General features: G+C 37.5%; 1 long non-coding RNA gene across 2 annotated transcripts; it reads right to left on the bottom strand.

Moving 5' to 3' along the window:
- Positions 1-2954: 2954 nt before the first annotated feature.
- Positions 2955-18960, bottom strand: LOC138155929 (uncharacterized). Of its 2 annotated transcripts, none has more exons than XR_011167028.1 (4): positions 18683-18960; positions 12156-12334; positions 11546-11599; positions 2955-3905 (listed from the first exon to the last, which is right to left on the bottom strand). It is a non-coding gene; the product is annotated as an uncharacterized lncRNA (long non-coding RNA). The 2 variants fall into 2 exon arrangements; XR_011167027.1 differs by lacking the exon at positions 2955-3905 and adding an exon at positions 5854-7042 and having other exon boundaries at positions 18683-18958.
- Positions 18961-19444: the final 484 nt, after the last annotated feature.

The following is a 19444-nucleotide window of genomic DNA, read 5'->3' as shown; positions in this document are numbered from 1 at the left end:
TCTTTCTTCAACCCTTACCTAATATACTCTTCCTTCACACATGCCCAGGTCTCCTTCATCCAAAAAAGAAAACCAAATTCTTTTCTAGATCTTACTTTCCCTTAAACTGTCTACTGACACTAACTTCGCTACCTCTTCTATTAATTTTCAGTCTTTCGCAATCTGGCTTGCAGTCTCATTACTCAACTGAAACTGTAACCTCCAAAGCTATCATTGATCTCTTAATTGCCAGATTTGATGGTCTTTTCTCTGGTCTCTTCTCTCTTTTTTTGCCTTTGTTATTTAGTCATTTTTCACTAGTGTCTGATTCTTGGTGACCTCTATTGGAGTTTTTTGAGCAAAGATACTGGAGTAGTTTGCCATTTCCTTCTCCAGGGCACAGATAAGAAAATTGAGGCAAACATGGTCACACAGTTAGTAAGTGTCTGAGGCCAGATTTGAACTCAGGAAAAGGAGTCTTTCTGACTCCAGGTCAGGAACTCTATCCACGATGCCACCTAGTTGCCCCTTTTTGACCTCCATACTATGAACCACTATCTTTTCCTAGAGTCTCTAACTTCTCTACACTACCATAGCAGTGTTCTTTCCTAGTTTTTCTTCTGCCTGATTGAATGCTACTTTTCAATCTTTTTTGCTGGATCAACACCCATATATGTCTTCTAACTGTGGGTATTTCCTATTTCTTTACTAAATCTTATTCTCTTCCCTTTCTTTACACTCTTTCTTGGTAACCTCATCAGATCCTACCAGTTTATCAATGGTCTCTATGCAGATGATATAAGGTTTAAATATCCAGCTCCATTCTCTTCCTTGAGCTTCAGTCTTATACACCCATAGCCAACATTATATTTCAACCTAAATGTTCCAAAGGCAGCTTAAACTCAACATGTCCAGAACTGAAACCATTCCATTTTCACCCAAACTCTACTCTATTCTATACTTCCTTCTTTCCTTTGAGGACACTATCATGCTTCCAATCTACCAGACTCCTAACCTCAGCATTTTCTTCTACTCCTTGCCCCACATATCCAGTTGTCAAATCTTGGCATTTCTACCTCCATAACTTTTGACCACTTGTCTCCACTCACATAGCAGCCACCATAATTCAAGCCCTATATCTATACTTTCACTTAGATTAACAGTCCCCTAATTGATTTCCCAGCCTCATGTATCTCCCCACTCCAGCCCATCCACCCAGCTGCCAAAGTGATTTTTGTAAAGCACTGATCTGACCCTGTCGCTCCCTTACACAATCAACAGTAGTCTCTCCCCAAAAATAAATATGTCTGTTTAGCTTTTATAATCATTCACAGGCTGGCCCCAAGTTATCTTTCCAGGCTTCTTGAATAATTCTCCCCTTGCTGTACTTTGCAATCCAGGGAAACTGGCCTTCTCTTAGATCCTCTCTCCCAATACTCTATCTCCCTTCATTTTGCTCCTCTCCCATTTCTGGCATGTACACTCTCCTCAATGCCACCTCATAAAATTTCTCCCTTCATTTAAAACATTACTCAAGCATCACTTTTCTACATTGTCCTTCATGATCCTCTCAATTGCTAGAAATTCCCTCCCAAGCTATTTTTTTAACAACTTTGCATTTATATGTGCACATATTTACTCTTCGTGTTGCTATTAAGTCGTTTCAGTTGTGTCCAACTCTTCACAATCCCATTTGTGGTTTTCTTGGCAATAGTAACAGATTGGTTTGCCACTTCCTTCTCTAGCTAATTTTAAAAATGAGGAAATTGAGGCAAACAGGGTTAAGTGACTTACTCAGGGTCACACAAGTAGTATCTGAGGCTAGATTTGAATTCAAGAAGATAAGACTATCTGACTCTAGACCTGGCACACTATCCGCTGTGCCACATATCCATCCTTTATTCTGCATAAACTTACATATGTGTTTATTGTTTTACCCTTTAGAATGTAAGCTTTTTGCAAGTAGGGGTTGTTTCATTCTTTGTACTTGTATTCCCACAGCCTATCAAAATGTCTGACACTTGGTAGGCATTTAATAAATGCTTGCTGATTATTGATTTAGGATCTACCCAACACACTATAGGCTTTACTCAGGAGCCTTTAATATTTTCTTGACACAAATTCTTTATTATGCCACTCTATTCATTTCCCCATACTCTTAACACAATACCAGATCACCTTCTTTTCCATTCACATATGCCTTAACTCTACTATAGTCTGTCTTCTACCTAGTGATGCAGTGTAGAGCAGTAGAACTGGAGTCAGGAAGACTTTAGTGCAAATCTTGTCTCAGAAATTTCCTATCTATATGACTGTGGGCAAGTCATTTAACCCCTCTTTGCCTCAGTATCTTTAATTGTAAAATGGACATGACAGTACCCACCTTACAGGGTCATTGTAAGGGTCAAATGGGATAATATGTGTAAAAGTACTTAATATGATGGCTGGTGCATAGTAGGTGCTATGTAAATGCTTATTCCTTTCCCTTTACTCTCTCTACACACATCCCCATCTACTTCTTTCTAAACTTACAGCAACCCAATGATGACTAATCTTCCAGATCAGGCAGTCAACAAATTTAAATTGACTCACTGTGCTATTTTATAAGCCATATATTTCTTCTTATATAATAATAGCATAACTGTAGTTGTTCAATATCTTGCTGGAGTCTGCAACAACTATATTCAGTAATCTTATCAAAAACAGAAATAAAATTAATACTTGTTTTGAAGGAAAAAGCATTGTTCTTTGTGGCCATAATTTCTTGCCTTGATGATCCTTTTAATAACAAATGTTAAAGTTTTGTCAATAATCTAAATTAATTTGACTGGTTCATAGGTTCCCAAAGTGGGCAATACCACCCTCGGGGGGGTGATGAAATTATCAGGGGGGTGATAGTAGCCTCAGGTGCAATTGGAGGGGCATTGAATGAAAATAAAAGAGTGGTGAAAACATAAGGAAAGAAGAGAAGAAAATTTTGAAAAAATGTTCATATGTTTCATCTATTTTGTAACAGAGTTAAAGTTGTAGTGATTACATTATTTTCCAAATAAATACAAAAAGTGCAGGTTATAACCAATCAGTGGTCAAATCCACTGATACGTCTTAACAAGCAAGTGTTGGCACGCAAGCTTTCATGAAATATCCAGCATGCATCAGCAGAAATATGTGTGTGTAATGACTTGTTTACAATATGATAGTATATGGTTATGTGGCACAATATTACATCATAAAAATTTCAATGCAGGAAAAACCCACAAGTTTACAATAAATTATTAAATTTAAGATTTGTCAATTTTTCAAATTATATTTTTGAAATGATGTAAATTTCCCAAAAACAATTCATTAAAGGGTTAAAGAAAATAGATTTTGAGGGGAATGCTGAGTAATTTTTTTTGAAAAGGGGTTGGTAGGTCACATAAGTTTGGGAACCTCTCATCTAGACAATCAACAAAATAAGTAGTCAGTACTAGACAAAGTAGAGGTTAATTTCTGAGCTTAAATATTCACACTAAATGATATGAATCTTTTAAAAAATTTATTTGTTTACTTTTAGTTTACAACATTCAGTTCCACAGTCTCTTGAGTATCAAATTTTCTCTCCGTCCTTCTCCTCCCCCATCCCTGCCATGGTGACATGCAATCAAATATAGGATCTACAAATACCTTCACGCTAAACATTAGTCAAGTTGCAAAGAAGGATTATAACCAATAGAGTGAACAATGAGAAAGAAGAAACAAAACAATACAAAACAAAAAAAGAGAGAGCAAGTAGTTTGCTTCAATGTGCATTCAGACTGTAATTCTTTCTCTGGATATGGATATTCTTTTCCATCATGAGTCTTTTGGAGTTGTCTTGTAACCTTGCATCGCTGAGAGGAGCCCAGTCTATCAATGAATGATATGAATCTTGAGGAAAGAAAAGCCTTCATGAAACAAAGGAACAAAATAATAATGATAAAGTGAAAGGAATATGGGTTATTTTTAAGAATAGGAGGCAACCCTTGCAAGTATATGCTTAAATCACACCACATAGTTGACTACTTACAAAATTGACTCTAAGAAGCTATCCCAAGAAGTTGCTTAAGTTCTGGGAAATTTTACCTAATTAATCAACAACAAAAATTATGTCTTGCCTAAACAATTTTACATGCACCTTTTGATAGTAAGAAGAGGAGTATAGATGCTTTCACATCTATTTCCTTCCCATTTCCTGAACATAGCATTGCTCATCTCCAAATTACTTTCTAATATTGCCCAATCTTCCCCCACTCATTATTTCCTAAGAGCATTCTGATGTAGTAGCAATTACTACCAGAGATAAAAGTCTTACTTACTTCCCTGAGAACTCTTCTGAAGCACATTTGAAATCCATGCCACATAAATATTTTGAATGACAGAAAATAAAAAAGCCTACCACAAGTATTTTGGTGTGTGATGAAACACATCCTGTTGGTTACAGAAGGGATTTCTTAGAGCTTCTGCATTCCTCTTCTGTAAAATTGGGAACACTATGATTGTATCTCACTCATTATACTGGTTACATTATGCCTTATAGTAGTTAATTGTATATGTTTTATTTCCCTTAATAGCCTGTAAGCTTCATGAGAGAAGAGGCTGTGATTTATCTTCCTATAGTCCTCCATGCCTAGCATGGTGCTTTGTACATGTTTCTGTTATCCATAGCCGAGAATCCTCTCCCTTAATGACTCTGGCACCACATATACCTGGCATAATCCCAGGGACCTGACCCAAATGGGTTAGTTTCTCTCTTTAACTTTGAATCATTGCCTGCAACCTGGAGTTACAGTAAAAGCTTCCCTAGAACATGTCTAATAGTGTTCTCCAACAGGCACTCAATAACTAAATATACATGTTATAAGAATCAGCCTTCATTTGAATCCCCCATAGGCAATGAATAACACAAAACATTCACAAAAGCCCATGAAAATTTTTTAAAAAATAAAGCCTCCCAAATGGTATGCATGGTTTTATAACCCTGTAGGCCTAGTTACAAATTGCTTTCCAGAATGATTGAATCAGTTTACAACTCCAACAGTGCATTGGTATCTCAATTTTCCCTCTTCCCCACCAACATTTGTCATTTTCTTTTTATGTCATATTAGCCAAGCTTATAAGTATGAGGTGGTACCTCAATGTTGTTTTAATTTGTATTTCTCTAATCAATAGTGATTTAGATAATTTTTTCATATGACTGTAAATAGCTTTAATTACTTCACCTGAAAACTGCCTGTTCATATCCTTTGACCAGTTATCTTTTGAGGAATGACTTGTATTCTTATCAGTTTGACTCGATTCTCTATATATACTTACTGTAAATATTTTTCATAGTTATGAGTACTGCATATTTCTCTCCATTCTATCCCTCCATTTATCTTACTCTTTCTCCTTTCACCTTGTCCATCCTCAAAAGTGTTTTGCTTCTGTCATCTTCTTCAATCCACTCTCCCTTCTATCAGCATCCTGTCTTTTCTTATCCCCTTCCACTATTAACTCTCCTGTAGGGAAAGATAGCTTTCAATACCCAACTGAGTGTGCAAGTTATTCCCTCTTTGAGCTAATTTTGATGAGAGTAAGTTTCAAGCATTTCCTCCCACTTTCTTCATCTTCCCTATCCACTGTAAAAAACTATTTTGTTCCTCTTTTATGTGAGGTAATTCGTCTCATTCTACCTGTCCCTTCCCCCTTCTTCCAGTGTATTCCTCTCTCACAATTTTTTTACATATCATACCATCATATTCAACTCACACCATGCTCTCTGTCTATGTATAGTCCTTCTAACTACTTTAATAATGATAAAGTTCTTATAATTTATAAGTAACATCTTTCCATGTAGGAGTATAAACAGTTCAACCTTATTGAATCCTTTAATATTTCTTTTTTCTGTTTACTTTATTTATACTTCTCGAGTCTTGTAACTTCTTTGATGGCATTTGGTATAAAGCCAAGCATGAGCAGCTTTCCAGAGGACTGCTGCTGTGAACAGCTTCAAGTTCTGATTACATAGTATAGTTAACTCTCTATTTATTCAGCAGTAAATTAAGGTAACATTCACAGAAATCAAAGTACAGCATTCACAATGTTATGACATAACAACTTATCACTAAAATGGCCACATTGTTTAAAATGATGTGGCCACTTTGGTGAAAACTAAGTACAATCATTTAATAACTCAATCATTTGTTAAGCCCTTAATTCAATCATCCTTAAGGAGGCTTGTCTCCTTAATGAACACAAAGTACAAAGGTTAAAGTTCTCCACCACTAGGTCACAGTAAATCACAATCTTCTCAGTCAGCATCAGGTACCCAAGCAGAGATCTTTTCATCTTGACTCAAGGCTGACTTTCAGCTTCCATGGTTCTTTTTCCATGATCCCAGCTCCTGCCCAAATCTACACAACTGTCACCTGAGTTCAAAGGCAGGCAGCTCCCAGTTCCTTGTCCAGCTCCTTGTCTAGTTCTTCATCCAATTCCTTGTCCAGTTCCCGTTCCATATTGGAGCTCACAGTGTCCAGTCTACCTCAAGTCCTTCACAATTCCTGTTTCTGGGAAGACAAAGCTTAGCAGAGCCACAATAATATTCATTCGCATTGCAGGCACCATCATCAATTCACTATCTGCCTCTTAAATCAACTCAGACCCACCAACAAGGTCTGAGAACTCAACACAAATCATCAGTACAGAAATCAACACAGACACACAAACAAGGTCCAAGAGGTCAACAAAAATCATCAGTAAAGTCCCAGGACCTCCAAAACCCTCCTCCAGGACTTCTGTAAACAGACAACCAGAAAATCCTCTTTCAGGGCTTCCAGTATGGTCGCAGGGCTTCTGTAGACAGTATCACAAAAAAAACATCAACACAGACAGAACAGACAGAGTGGCAGGATATCACAAGTTTTTTCCTCCACCACAAGAGCTCCCTTCTCAGTTCTGCTCTCTCCAGCGTGGGCCTCTCCTTATATATGGCCTTTAGTTCCTCCCCTTCCTGTTGCAGGAGGTTACAAGTTCTTGGGTTCACAAGTTGTAGGATTCACGAGTTCTGGATATTAATATTAGATACAATCATGAACTGAAACAAGGTGTTAACTACTTCTGTGTTAATTAAATAGCTGAAACAAGGTGTTAACTACTTCCTTGTGGCCATTACATTTGGCTACCACTGACTTACAGATTTGTGATGTATCTTCCTACTGAAGTAGAGCTCAGAGCTATAAGTAGGAATTCTGGTACTGTTACTCTGTAAGTGTAATTCTGGTATTCATTTGAGCAGAGTGGGGAATGGAATTGAGGATGGAGCCTCAATTATTATTGAGTTATTACCATTCTTATATATGGCTAAAGCAGACTGGAGGCAAAGTTGATGGGAGATGAGGAGGACAGGAAACCAGGTGGTTAAGGTGTTAGAAAGTGGCAAGGTTTTGGGGGAGAAAATTAGACTGTGATCTTGGTATTGAACTTATTTGAGGTGACAGAAAAAATAATGATTTGGGATATGCAAATGATAACAACATGGATCTAGATGGGAAGGAGTTCAATTCAAAGGCAGAGGAGTGATTGAGGAGAGTGACTGGGAAAGGAAGTTTGTGAAAGTGATAGCTGAAAGCAAAAAAAAAAAAATACTAACTTTTCTTAGTCCTGTGTGATAAGGGCTTGAACGAAAAGAGCACTTTTGTGGCACGTATCAAGCAATATGGAGTTTTCAGAAGTAGACTGGGCTAAAGTGAGCACCAGAAGATGGGATCTGCTCATTTTACATTGCATGTAAGTTGTTACATAAATTCAATTTTTATATTTAAACATTTTCCTAACATCATTTTGTTCAGTAATCATTTTTATCTTTTTTCTAATTTTGGGGTGATTGGGGGAGGGAGAACAATAAAATCTAGATAGTAAGGAATTGTGGGTAGTTGGTGTAGATTAATGAAGGTTTTACTGGCATAGAGTAAAACTACTTTTTGGAAGAATAAAAAATAATCCCTGTAGCTAAATCTCCCTATGACCAAAGAACGTGGTATTTAATGTAATGAGATTTTGACCTGTTCCCTGGATTTCCTGTTCATTTACAGTCTCCAAAAAGACATTCTTACAACATGGTCTAGTGTCTGACCAGCACCTAAACCTACTCTGTCTGCATGTAAATGCCAATTCTGGGCCCTCTCCTTACTCGCTGAGTCAAAGTGAATATATGATCTCTTCCTGGGTCAGTTTCAATATATTACACCATCAATGCACATTTATAGTACTAGAAATATAATTTTCAAAACCACATTTATTTTGTCTTGATTCTATACAGTTGAGTTTGAAAATTAAGTTGTTTCCCCAAGATAAGATTTCTTAACTTAATTCCCCACCGAGAGTATTTTTTACAGAATACTTTTGAAATTAAAAAAAAAAGTTAAACATGATTCGATTCCTTTCTCCTTCCTGACCATGCTGTTTTCTTTGCTGCCTCACTCCATGTCCTTAACCTAACAAAAGCACACATATTCAACATAGAATTCCTTCCATCCTTTCCCCACTCTCTTACTCTTTGCTCCTTTTATTTCTTTTTTGTTAATTTCTCATATCTGTTTAGATTTCTCCCCTAGCCTAGTTATCAGGCTCTTTACATGGTTGTTCTCATGGATGTGTCATTTTTCCTCCAGAAGGTGACATCATATTACTTCCTGGTTAGCTCCAAATGCCAGAGAGACCATATGGAGTCCAAGTGCTTTCCCATTTTTCCTGCTTATCATATTTCCTCTCCACATACCTCCAAAAAGAAAAACAAATCTCACTGTGGTCAATGTATCATTGATTCCTGAAACACCATAACATGTAATGATGGTATGTTAATACTTACTAAAAAAAGACTTAGGCCTCATTCAGACTTTCAAAAATTACCTAAACTCAGCCAGAGATACCACTCAGAGTATATAAGGCAGAGCTGGTCAAGTATTTTTCTTTTTAATTATGAACCATACAATCACAACTCTATATTGTGAATGATCATTAATTATTTGACAATTTATAATTGCTATTTATTCACATCTGCTACCATAACATCTAGCATCAGTTGATTTTATGCTATGGTCCTGGTGGCAGCACCCCCTCTCTTCTTCTTCCCTCACAATTCTAGGAATAATGCTGAGTGGTTGGGGTTGCTAATACTCTTCTTTACAAGACTCCACCAGTGAGCCTTCCGGTACCATTCAAGCAGATAACATCTCCCCAATACCAATAAACCCATCACAGTCAATTAGTTTTTACAAAGGTATATTGACTGAGAATGTATAGCAAGAGCTAAAGTACAAAATAATCCACCCACCCTGAGCCTCTAAAAGGGGCAATGCACTCTCTTCTATACACTTTGTCCTGTGACAGTGTACTCCAATTTAAAGCGATTGCTAAAAATATACCACTTTCACTCTTCATATGTTGGTTAGTTTTCCTGCACATTTATTTCTCTACTTTCCTTTTTATTCTTTTTTTTTTTTTGCTTTTGTAGGGGTGAAGGCAGGGCAATTAGGTTTAAGTGACTTGCCCAAGGTCACATGGCTAGTAAGTGTTAAGTGTCTGAGGCCAGATTGGAACTCAGGTCCTCCTGACTCCAGGGCCAGTGCTCTATTCACTGCATTACCTTGCCACCCCTTTTTCATTCTTCTTAGAAGGATTGGATTTATGGGGAGAGAAGTGATAGGTTTAGAATATGTTTGGAAATTAAGTGAAGTTAAAAAAAAGAAGTCTATAAATTCTTTAGAAACAAAATATCAGGTGAACCACTCCCTGAATCAGTTGAGCTACATTTGGTCTGTAAGTTTCAGCTTGAATGCCTAGGTTCTATTGGAAAGAACAATGAACATGGAGTACAAAAAAGCTAATGCAAAAATCATAGAAGCTTTGTAAGAAGAACTATCATGGCTAGAACCTGTGTAATATTCTTCTTGCTGTAACATTTCTTTTCCTTTTCAACTTGATTGTCATATCTACAGTAACATATTAAGTTCTTGGTGCAACATTTTAGGAAGGATATTGATAAGTGTGGGAATTCCAAGAGGAAGGCAACCAAAATGGTAAAAGGGCTTAAGACAATTCCATAGGAGAAGCAATTAAAGGAATTTTGAATATTTAGCCAGGGAAGAAAAGTCTAGGAGTAAAAGGCAGAAAGAGTAGACATTTTCAAGGGCTATTTAAAGGGCTACTGTGAAAAGAGGGATTAGTTTTGCTCTGTTTGACCACAGTATGAAGAACTAGCAACAATGGGTGGGAATTGTGAAGAGGCAGAAGTAGGACTGATGTAAGGGACAACCTTCTAAGAACTAGAGTTTCCCAGAAATGCGATGCTAGTTTCATTTTGAATTTCAAACTGGTGTGTTCTACTTTGCTGGAAATCTTAGTTGGACATTTGTTGAACGTGTTACAGAAGCCAGGCCTGTTCAGGCAGAGGTTATACAAGGTGGCCCCTCAGATACCTTACAAATCAAAGATTCAATGCTTCTGTGATTTCGGTGTCTGGAACTGGAATCCTGTACAGCTAGTAGATGAAGTATTGCCACTTCTAATGTGAAGGGAAAGTTCAACCCTTTCCATTAAAGGAGAAGCTGGGGGGCAGCCAGGTAGCACAGCAAGTAAGAGCACTGGCTCCATTGTCAGGATGACCTGGGGATCGAAGCCGGGCTCAGACACTTAGCATCCACCCAGAAACACCTGGCCATGTAACCTTGAACAAGTTAACCCCAATTGCTTAGGGGCGGCCAGGTGGCTCAGCAAGTAAGAGCACTGGCTCCATTGTCAGGATGACCTGGGTATCGAATCCAGGCTCAGGCACTTAGCACCACACCCAGAAATAACTGGCCGTGTAACCTTGAGCAAGTTACTTAACCCTGATTGCTTTAAAAAAAAAAAAATTTAAAAGGAGAAGCTGGGAATAAAAGTGGTTCATTATATGACATGCTTTCTTGAATTGGTATAGCAGTATTTGTGTTCAAGTGGGCCTGTAATCAAGAATACCTGGGTTCAAATCTGGTCTCACATAACTACTTACTGTGCGACCTTAGGCAAGACACTTAACCTGTATTTGCCTCCGTTACTTCAAGTGAAAAATAGGGATAACAGTAGAACCTACCTCCTAAGATTATTGTGAGGTGCAAAGGAGATAATAGTTGTAAAGAGCCTAGAATATTTCCTGGTACATAGTAGGTACTATATTAATGTTACTGTTATTCATTCATTTTAGTCATGTCCACTGCTTAGCGACTCCATTGGGGGTTTTCCTGAGAAAGATATTGGAGTGGTTTACCATTTTCTTCTCCAACACATTTTACAGATGAAGAAAATGAGGCAAACAGGGTCAAGTGACTTGCCCAGGGTCTGATGTTGGGATACCAATACCTACCCCAAATGGGGGAATTTTGAAGATCAGCTAATGTATATAAAGTGCTTTGCAAATCTTAAAGCTCTATAAAAGTGTCAGCTATTATTCTTTTGAGGCAGCTAAGTGGCACAGTGGAAGAGTACGGGACCTGGAGACAGGAAGGCTTCAAATCTGGCTTTAGATACTTACTAGCTGTGTGACACCAGGCAGCTCACTTAAGCCTGTTTGTATCAGTTTCCTCATCTGTAAAATGACATGGAGAAAACATGGCAAACCACACCACTGACTCCCCAAATTTTTGGAAGCTACTGATAAAAATTTGGATATGTGAAACATTTCTTACACATTGAGTGAACCCTTTTGTGCCATTAACATCAGCACTTGTGAAGCCAATTATGAGCAGCTCTCCTGAGGGCTGCTGCTATGAATAACTTTAAGGATCTAAGTGGATAATATAGTTAACTCTATTTATTCAGCAATAAACTAATGCAAAACATTCAAGAAACTAAAGCACAACATTCACAACAATATAACATAAAAACTTATTACTAAGCTGGCCACATAGTCTTAAACAAAACGTATCATTCAGTAAGTCACAATCTCCTCAATCAATATAGAGTACCCAAGTCAAGTCTTCTTTCAGGCTGTCTTCTAATCATTCTTATGTAGTAATCATCCTTAAGTCAATCATCCTTAAGGGGTAGCAGAAAGTACAAACACCATCCACCCCTAGGTCACAGTATGTTACAATGTCATCAGTCAGCATTGAGTACCCAAGTAAAGTCTTCTTTCGTCTTACCTGGAGGCTGACTTACAAACACCATGGCTCCTCTTCCAGCTCCCAGTTCTTGCCTAGATTGACAGATAGGTAGCTCTCCCAATTCTTTCCTGGATTCACATTCAGGCAGCTCTCTGCTTCAGTTCTATATCTCAGCCCATGGAAACTATTTCACTTCAAGCCATTTGTAGTTTCTGTTTCTAAGAAAGCACAGTTTAACAGAGTTACAACAATATTTACACACATTGCCAGCACTACCGTCTCAATTCACTTTCTGTCTGACAAAGTAATGCAAATCAATAGAGTGTTTCTGTCTGACAAGGTAACGTCAACACAGACAGAACAGACAGACAGAGTGCCAACATTACAAGCATTCTCCCTCTAAGTTCTGCTTGGTCCCAGCTTATGCTAGAGCTTTTATCTGCTCTGTTCCTTCCTTTTCCACTCTTGTGGCAAGCTCCTCTCACTGTGGGCTCCATGTCCAAAACTGAACTCTTTATTCAATCCAACTATCTATACCTCAAAGTCTAAGTAGTGCTCAGAACTTTGATTTTGAAGTATAGATAGTTGGACTGAACTCTTCATTTAGGAGACTGTGCCATATTTGGGCCTTTTTGCGATTATCACAGTGATGCTCACAAGCTAGAACATTTAGAAGACTTAATATTTGACTTGCACCCTGGAGCTGAGGAGAGATGATACCACTATGTCCAGAGGAAAGATAGATAGAATTCTATAGATTAAGATGCTACAAGGAAAGTCAGCCCCAGACGAATGGGAAACCCAGAAAAATGACATTTTAAAGAAAAAATGGGAAATAATTTTGATGAAAAGAAAAAATGGGAGATGTCTAAACAGACTAATGTGGAAAAGCTGAGAACTCACCAACTAATTTGAATATTCAAAATATATGCACTGAAGATGGGGATACAGATTAACAGAGGAGGGTGCCCAGGTCAGTCATCTTACTATTCAGCCACTTCTCTGAATTTCATGATCTCAAGAAAGCCATCATTTTGCAAAAATAAATTCAACTCTGTACTTCACACAGCCTCAGATAACATCCCACCTTGGGTTGAAGACTTCCTCATATCCCTGTACTAGGTACTTTCCCTTCCCCTACTTTTCAGCTTCATTTTGTTTCTCCCCTATTTGTTAAGCTCCGTACCCTCAGCACTTAGCTGTATTTTGTAATATGTTTACTGACTTTCTTACTCTGACCTACGAGTTCATTAGTTTAAGGAACTCGCAGAGAAGGAATATATCTCTACTAATACAAGTTGATACCTCTGCAATTTATAATCTTAGAGTTGCTTAGAGCTCTTACAAAGTGACTTAAACAGTGCTATTCAACTAGTATTTGTCAGAGACCAGACTTAAACTCAGTTATTCCTGGCTTTGAAGTAAGCTCTCTGTTATATTATATGGTCTTTCATATTGCACTAAACAAATAAATACTATATTGCACATATACTTAGAAGCAATTTAACATTAATTTGATTATTAGAATGTTGCAACATTTTTTGAATCATTTTTTGAACCTATGCATTGACATTAAAGCATGTGTGTTTGTGTAGTTGGGGAGGGGGTGAGGGCAATGTCATAAGTGCTCTAAAAGGAAGGTATAAAAAGAGTTAAAAGTATTTTTAACATATAGCATTATTCAGTCAGTAAATAAACATTTGTTAGGCACCTACTATGTGCCAGGGACTGTGCTGAGCCCTGGGAATACAAATAATTTTTTTGTTTTAATTTTATTTATTTATTCTAGTTTTCAACATTCATTTCCACACAATTTTGAGTTCCAAATTTGCCCCCCATCTCTCCCTTGCTCCCCACCCAAGATGGCAAGCATATGATTACCTCTTCCCCCAGTCTTCCATCTCTTCTATCACTCCTCATTCCCCCCCTTAGCCCCTTTTCCCTTACTTTCTCGTGGGGCAAACTGGATTTCTATACCTATTGCCTGCACATCTTATTTCCCGGTTGCATGTAGAAACGTTTTTTTTTTTTAGCACAAACATTTTTTTAATAAAAAAATAAATAAATATAGCCCCGTCCTCAAGGAGTTAACTAACGAGGAAAGGCAAAATGCAAAAAGCTGAAAGGGGGTTGGGAAAGGGAAGCTACTTGAGGTGGAGGACATAGTGGAAAAATAAGAGGAGCCCTAGAATAGTGCAGCCAGATGAGAAATGCGGAGATTTTCTGAGCTGAGTTCCCTCTTTAAATGAAGGTTTAGCATTCATGGCTCCACTCTGCAATCAGGGGGACAGAAGATGACATGGAATATCAAGGTTGATAGAAGCTTGCAGGATGAAGAGTTTTCTCCCAACACCAAGTTTCCCGGGGCTCATTATCCCCTGTTATTAATTAATTTATATTTGCTTGTCACTCTAATATAGGAAGAATTAAATGGAATTATTACAATCATCTTCAAACACACCTTGGAATCCAAATAGAATTCAGATATTCTATTTCTGGCAATATCTCAAACCCTGCAGTGTTGTCTTTTGGGCATGGGAATTCATTCATGCAGTTGACTATTTTAGAAAAAAAATCTGGAAAACATTAAGAATAAAGGCTAGTGGTGTTTCTTGAGTGACTATTCATGAATTCAAGTGTGCTGGGGATGGTTAGCTGATCGTTGTCTTAAGTGGTCTTTGCAGAGTGATTGAACCCACAGCAATTGGGGGAGGGCATTAACTTCAACCACAATTACATGCCCCAAGAGGAGCCATCTTGGGAAGAAGTACAATCCAACCTAAAGCTGACATGTTTTCCCAGCCCAGCACTCTTTGGTGATGCATTCAAATTTATTTAAAGTTTCCATACTTATCCTGGTGCTCGGCATGGAATTTTGAGCACAACAATGCATTCATAAGACCAGGATATTCTACTTAATGATGGGCTGCATTTGGAGTTAGAAAATCAAAGCTATATTACATTTTATTATATGATCTAGAGCTATTAAGCAAGATGAAAGGGGAAGGGGAAGGGGAGGAAAAGGGGAAGGGGAAGGGGAGGAAAAGGGGAAGGGAAAAGGGAAGGAAAAGGGAAAAGGAAAGGGGAAGGGAAAGGGGAAGGGGAAGGGAAATAACTAAAATCACAATAATTAGAAACTTCTGTTTGGCATTTAAAACCCTTCATAATTTGACTCCAAGCTACATTTCTATCCTTTAAACATTCTTTTCTTTCAAAAATTCTGTGGTACAATCATCGACCCACTTGCTGCTCTTCACTACTGACATTGCTCTTTCTGGAATGCATTCCTTCCTCTTCTCTAAATCTTAAGCTTCCTAGTAGGTTACTTGGTGGTGATTGCCCCACTTGTTGGCTGAGTGCCAGACTTACTCAGGAAGCTGTGAGTTCATATCCTGCTTAAGTATTTTTGATTTGTGATCTGAGACAAATCATTTAACCTTTCTAAGCCTCATTTTTTCTCATTGGTAAATTAGGGATAATAATAGTACTTACCTTATAGAGTTACTGTGAGGATCAAATAAGACTACACATAAAAAGCTTTGCAGATTTTAAAATGACATAAAATGTTGAATATTGTTGCTGTTGCTGTTATTGTTGTTGTATTTACTGAGTGCCTATTATGTTCCAGGCACTGTGCTAAGTGATTTTTACACAACATTTTTTTTTTAATTTGATCCTCACAACCACCCTATGGTTACCAATTAGGTAGAGTTAATTAGTTCTTAGAAAGAAGGGATTTGAGCAACTAGGTGCTAAGTCTGGAAGGAAGACTCATCTTCACGAGTTCAAATCCAGCCTGAGAATCCAAGATGATTCTCCTACACCCAATACACCCAGTGGTTCCCTGGGTGATAACATCAAGTCCTGATTCTAGAAATCCTGACTACCTATGGAGTGGATTAAATTGTGGGAAAATCAAAGAGTTCCAAGTGACTCAAATTTTCTCAAGATATAGAGATTACCTTTCACGTGTAGCAGTAGCCCCTGTAGACCATGGCAATGCAGCTATATCAGAATTTATAATACACATATGTGCTAGAATATGTATCAGTGAAAGAAAAGTTATGCTAACAAATCTGTCTCCTACAGTGATTCTCAAGGAAAAATTGAACTCGAGTTACATTCAGGAGTATGTTGGAGCCAGATTAAAGTGGTTCTTTAATCAATTGTTAAACTTTCAATATGAATTTATATACTGGAAATATATATTAGTTACAACTCAAGGCTTAATTTATATATATACATATACACACAAATATGTATATATGTGTATGCATGTGAATATATGTATATGTGTATGTTGTATGTGTGTGTGTGTTGATTGTATAGATCCAGAGGCATCAAATTCTTCTAAAACCTGAATCAGATTAAAAATATAATCAGGAAATGTTTGACAAAATAAATGAAAACATGATACAACATAGATAATTCTAATTTGTGGCTTTCTAAGTCAACATGCAGCCTGGGGGATCCTTTTGACATAACTAGCTAGACGTCAGAGTAATAGAAAAATGTTAATAATGGAGATTAAACTTAGAAGTGTGTCATGGGTACATTTTTTCTGAGTTGATTGTTAAACATTTACCAATATAATACAATGTATTAGTACCAACACATTACTGTGCTTAGATGTCTGCAGATGATTTTACATTTATAAGCACATTGTGTATGTTATTAAATTTGTTCCTTGCAACACTCAAGATTAAATGCCTAGCCTCAGTTCCTTAAAAGGAAAGAGAAGATTAGAAACAATATGAGGAAAACCAAATTGAAAATTAATCAATAATCAAGTTTTACTTGAATCTTCACTGCTCTCTGTTCTAACTGTGCTCAAATTCAATTCAATTTAATTTATCATATATTTATTTAGGACTTACCCACATTATCCAAGGAGTTTATATAGAGTCCTGGTCTATACATAAAACTACCAACACTGACTATGGAAATCAACATTTTTAATGGAAGTTTACCCACTATAAAGCAAACACTACAATAAGCAAGCCAACAAGTAGCACAGTGTTTTGATAAGACAGATGCATAATATGTGTGTTGGCATAAGTCAATACTTATATTGATTATTTATATATCATAATCAATATTATATTTAATAAATATTCATTTTACCAAATGATTTCTTAAAATTTCTTTTAGAGGGGCAGCCAGGTAGCATAGTGAGTAAGACCACTGGCCCCAGTGTCGAGATGACCTGGGGATCAAATCCGGGCTCATACACTTAGCACCCACCCAGAAACACCTGGCCGAGTAAGCTTGAGGAAGTTACTTAACCCCAATTGCTTAAAAAAAATTTCTTTTAGGTCTAAGATCTATCCCTAAATACAAATTTAATTAAATCCACATTACCACAAAAACATAGCTCAAAGTACATGCTTTGTTAAAAGTGGGTCAGTCATATCATCTTGAGAAAATGATCTTTTTTTTCTATTCTTTCCTCTGGTCTTATATTGTAAACTCCCATAAAGAAAAGAATAAGTGTAATTATTTCTTTCCCAGTTACAGCACTAAAGGCACTGAGGTAAAAGGCACATCAGAACCATATTTTCTGAAAAGAGCCATAAAATTATGATTTAGAATGAATTCTTATTAATAGCAAGTTCCCAGCTAGAGCTGGACAACTGTGATCAATTTTCCATTTAATTTAACAAATACCTACTATATTCCAGGCACTGTCCTAGGTGCTGAAAATACAAAGAATATAAAGCAAAAGTCTGCCCTCAAAGAGCTTATACTCCATGTCCTCCTTTATACTAATGGAAAGATACAGATGAACATTTCCCATATCAGAAAGCACAACGCTTTTGAGAAATACATAGATCATATACTGCTACATGGGCAAGTTCTGAGATAGCTTACCTTAAAATAGTGTATATTATGGGGAATTAATCAATAAACCATTATTAAACTCCTATATGACAAGCACTTGTGTTAGGCACTGAAGATTCATATACTAAAACTATGGTACTGATCACTACCTGGGAGCATACATTCTATCAAGACTCCTGTATCAGCAAACACCCTAGCATACCCAGAATGACTGCTAGCACAGGTTCTTTGATCTGCTTTTCTATACATATCTATCACTCAGTTTAGGGGAAAAAGTTAGTGCCCCCAACTTCAGAAAATACAAACATAAATGACAAGAAATACAGACAAAGAACATAACACATTTCAACAGACCAAAAGACAGAGCTTCTAGCTGTCTGACAATTAAAATAAATATGTTCATAGTTAGTTACCAAAGACAGAAGTACCAACAGCTGCGTTTTCAAAGCTAGGGGGCTCAATGGTTGTCCAGAGTCTCATCTGGCCAAATCACACAACTCTTCCCATAAGTGAGCCCCAAAGCAAAACCTTACCTCAGGAAATATATATATAAGCCTTCTCCAGGGTAAGAGAACATCACAACCTTGGTGACTGTAGCAGCAAGCACCCCAGCGTTCCCAGGGTGGCTGCTAGCAATACAGGTTCTTGGATCTGCTTTGATAAAGGAAAGCAACTCAAAATGGGTTAACGAGCTTACTTTAATCAGTCAGACATATATCGTTTACCTTGTTCAGGGGAAAAAGGTCAGCACCCCAAACTTCAAAATATACAGACAGAATTATCAAGACATTAACAGATCAAGTAGACAGCTTTCCAAACTGTCCAACCATTACATCCATACCCAGTCAACATCTGGGTTTCCACATCTGGGTTTTTCAAAGCCGGGGGACTCTCAACAACGGCTTCCCAGAATTCAGATCAAATCACAGAATACTTCTCAAAGTGAGTCCCAAAACAAAGCTACACATCAGGGCTTATATAGCCTTCTCCTGGCTCAGAGAATGTAACAACCTTATTGACTCACTGGCCAATCAAGAAGTATCTACTGAAAAACAAGCCTCCCACCCCAGTCTCCAGGTGCACTTTAGCCTAAGGGCAGGGAAGATCTTTAAATTTGCATTTCCATTACAGTGACCCACTGCCTAATTACAAAGTAACAAAAGGTAGGCCTTCCTGAAAAACAAGCCTCCCTTAAGCAAGCTGCTCTTGTTGGGAAGTGAGGCCCATTCAGGGGCAGGGAAGATCTTCAAATTCCTTTACCATTACAACTCCCAACTCAGTGGAGCAAAGAGGGCCCTAGCTATTATGTCAATGCAATTCCCATAGCAGCTGCTATGAATATGCATTCCCAGGGTTTGTTTGCAAAATACAATAAACCTCCACCTCCAAAACAAAAGCAAAATATTTATTTGGGACATTGTTATTAAGAGACCAAAAGCAAGATTTAGTAAGATACTCATCACCAATCCAGGGAGCACTGACATTGC

The sequence above is a fragment of the Petaurus breviceps genome, unplaced genomic scaffold, assembly GCF_028583685.1.
Source record: "Petaurus breviceps papuanus isolate PSGF00001 unplaced genomic scaffold, PetGlider_PUasm1.0 98, whole genome shotgun sequence".
Taxonomy (NCBI): Eukaryota; Metazoa; Chordata; class Mammalia; order Diprotodontia; family Petauridae; genus Petaurus; species Petaurus breviceps.
This window is presented reverse-complemented; position numbering and strand designations above follow the sequence as displayed.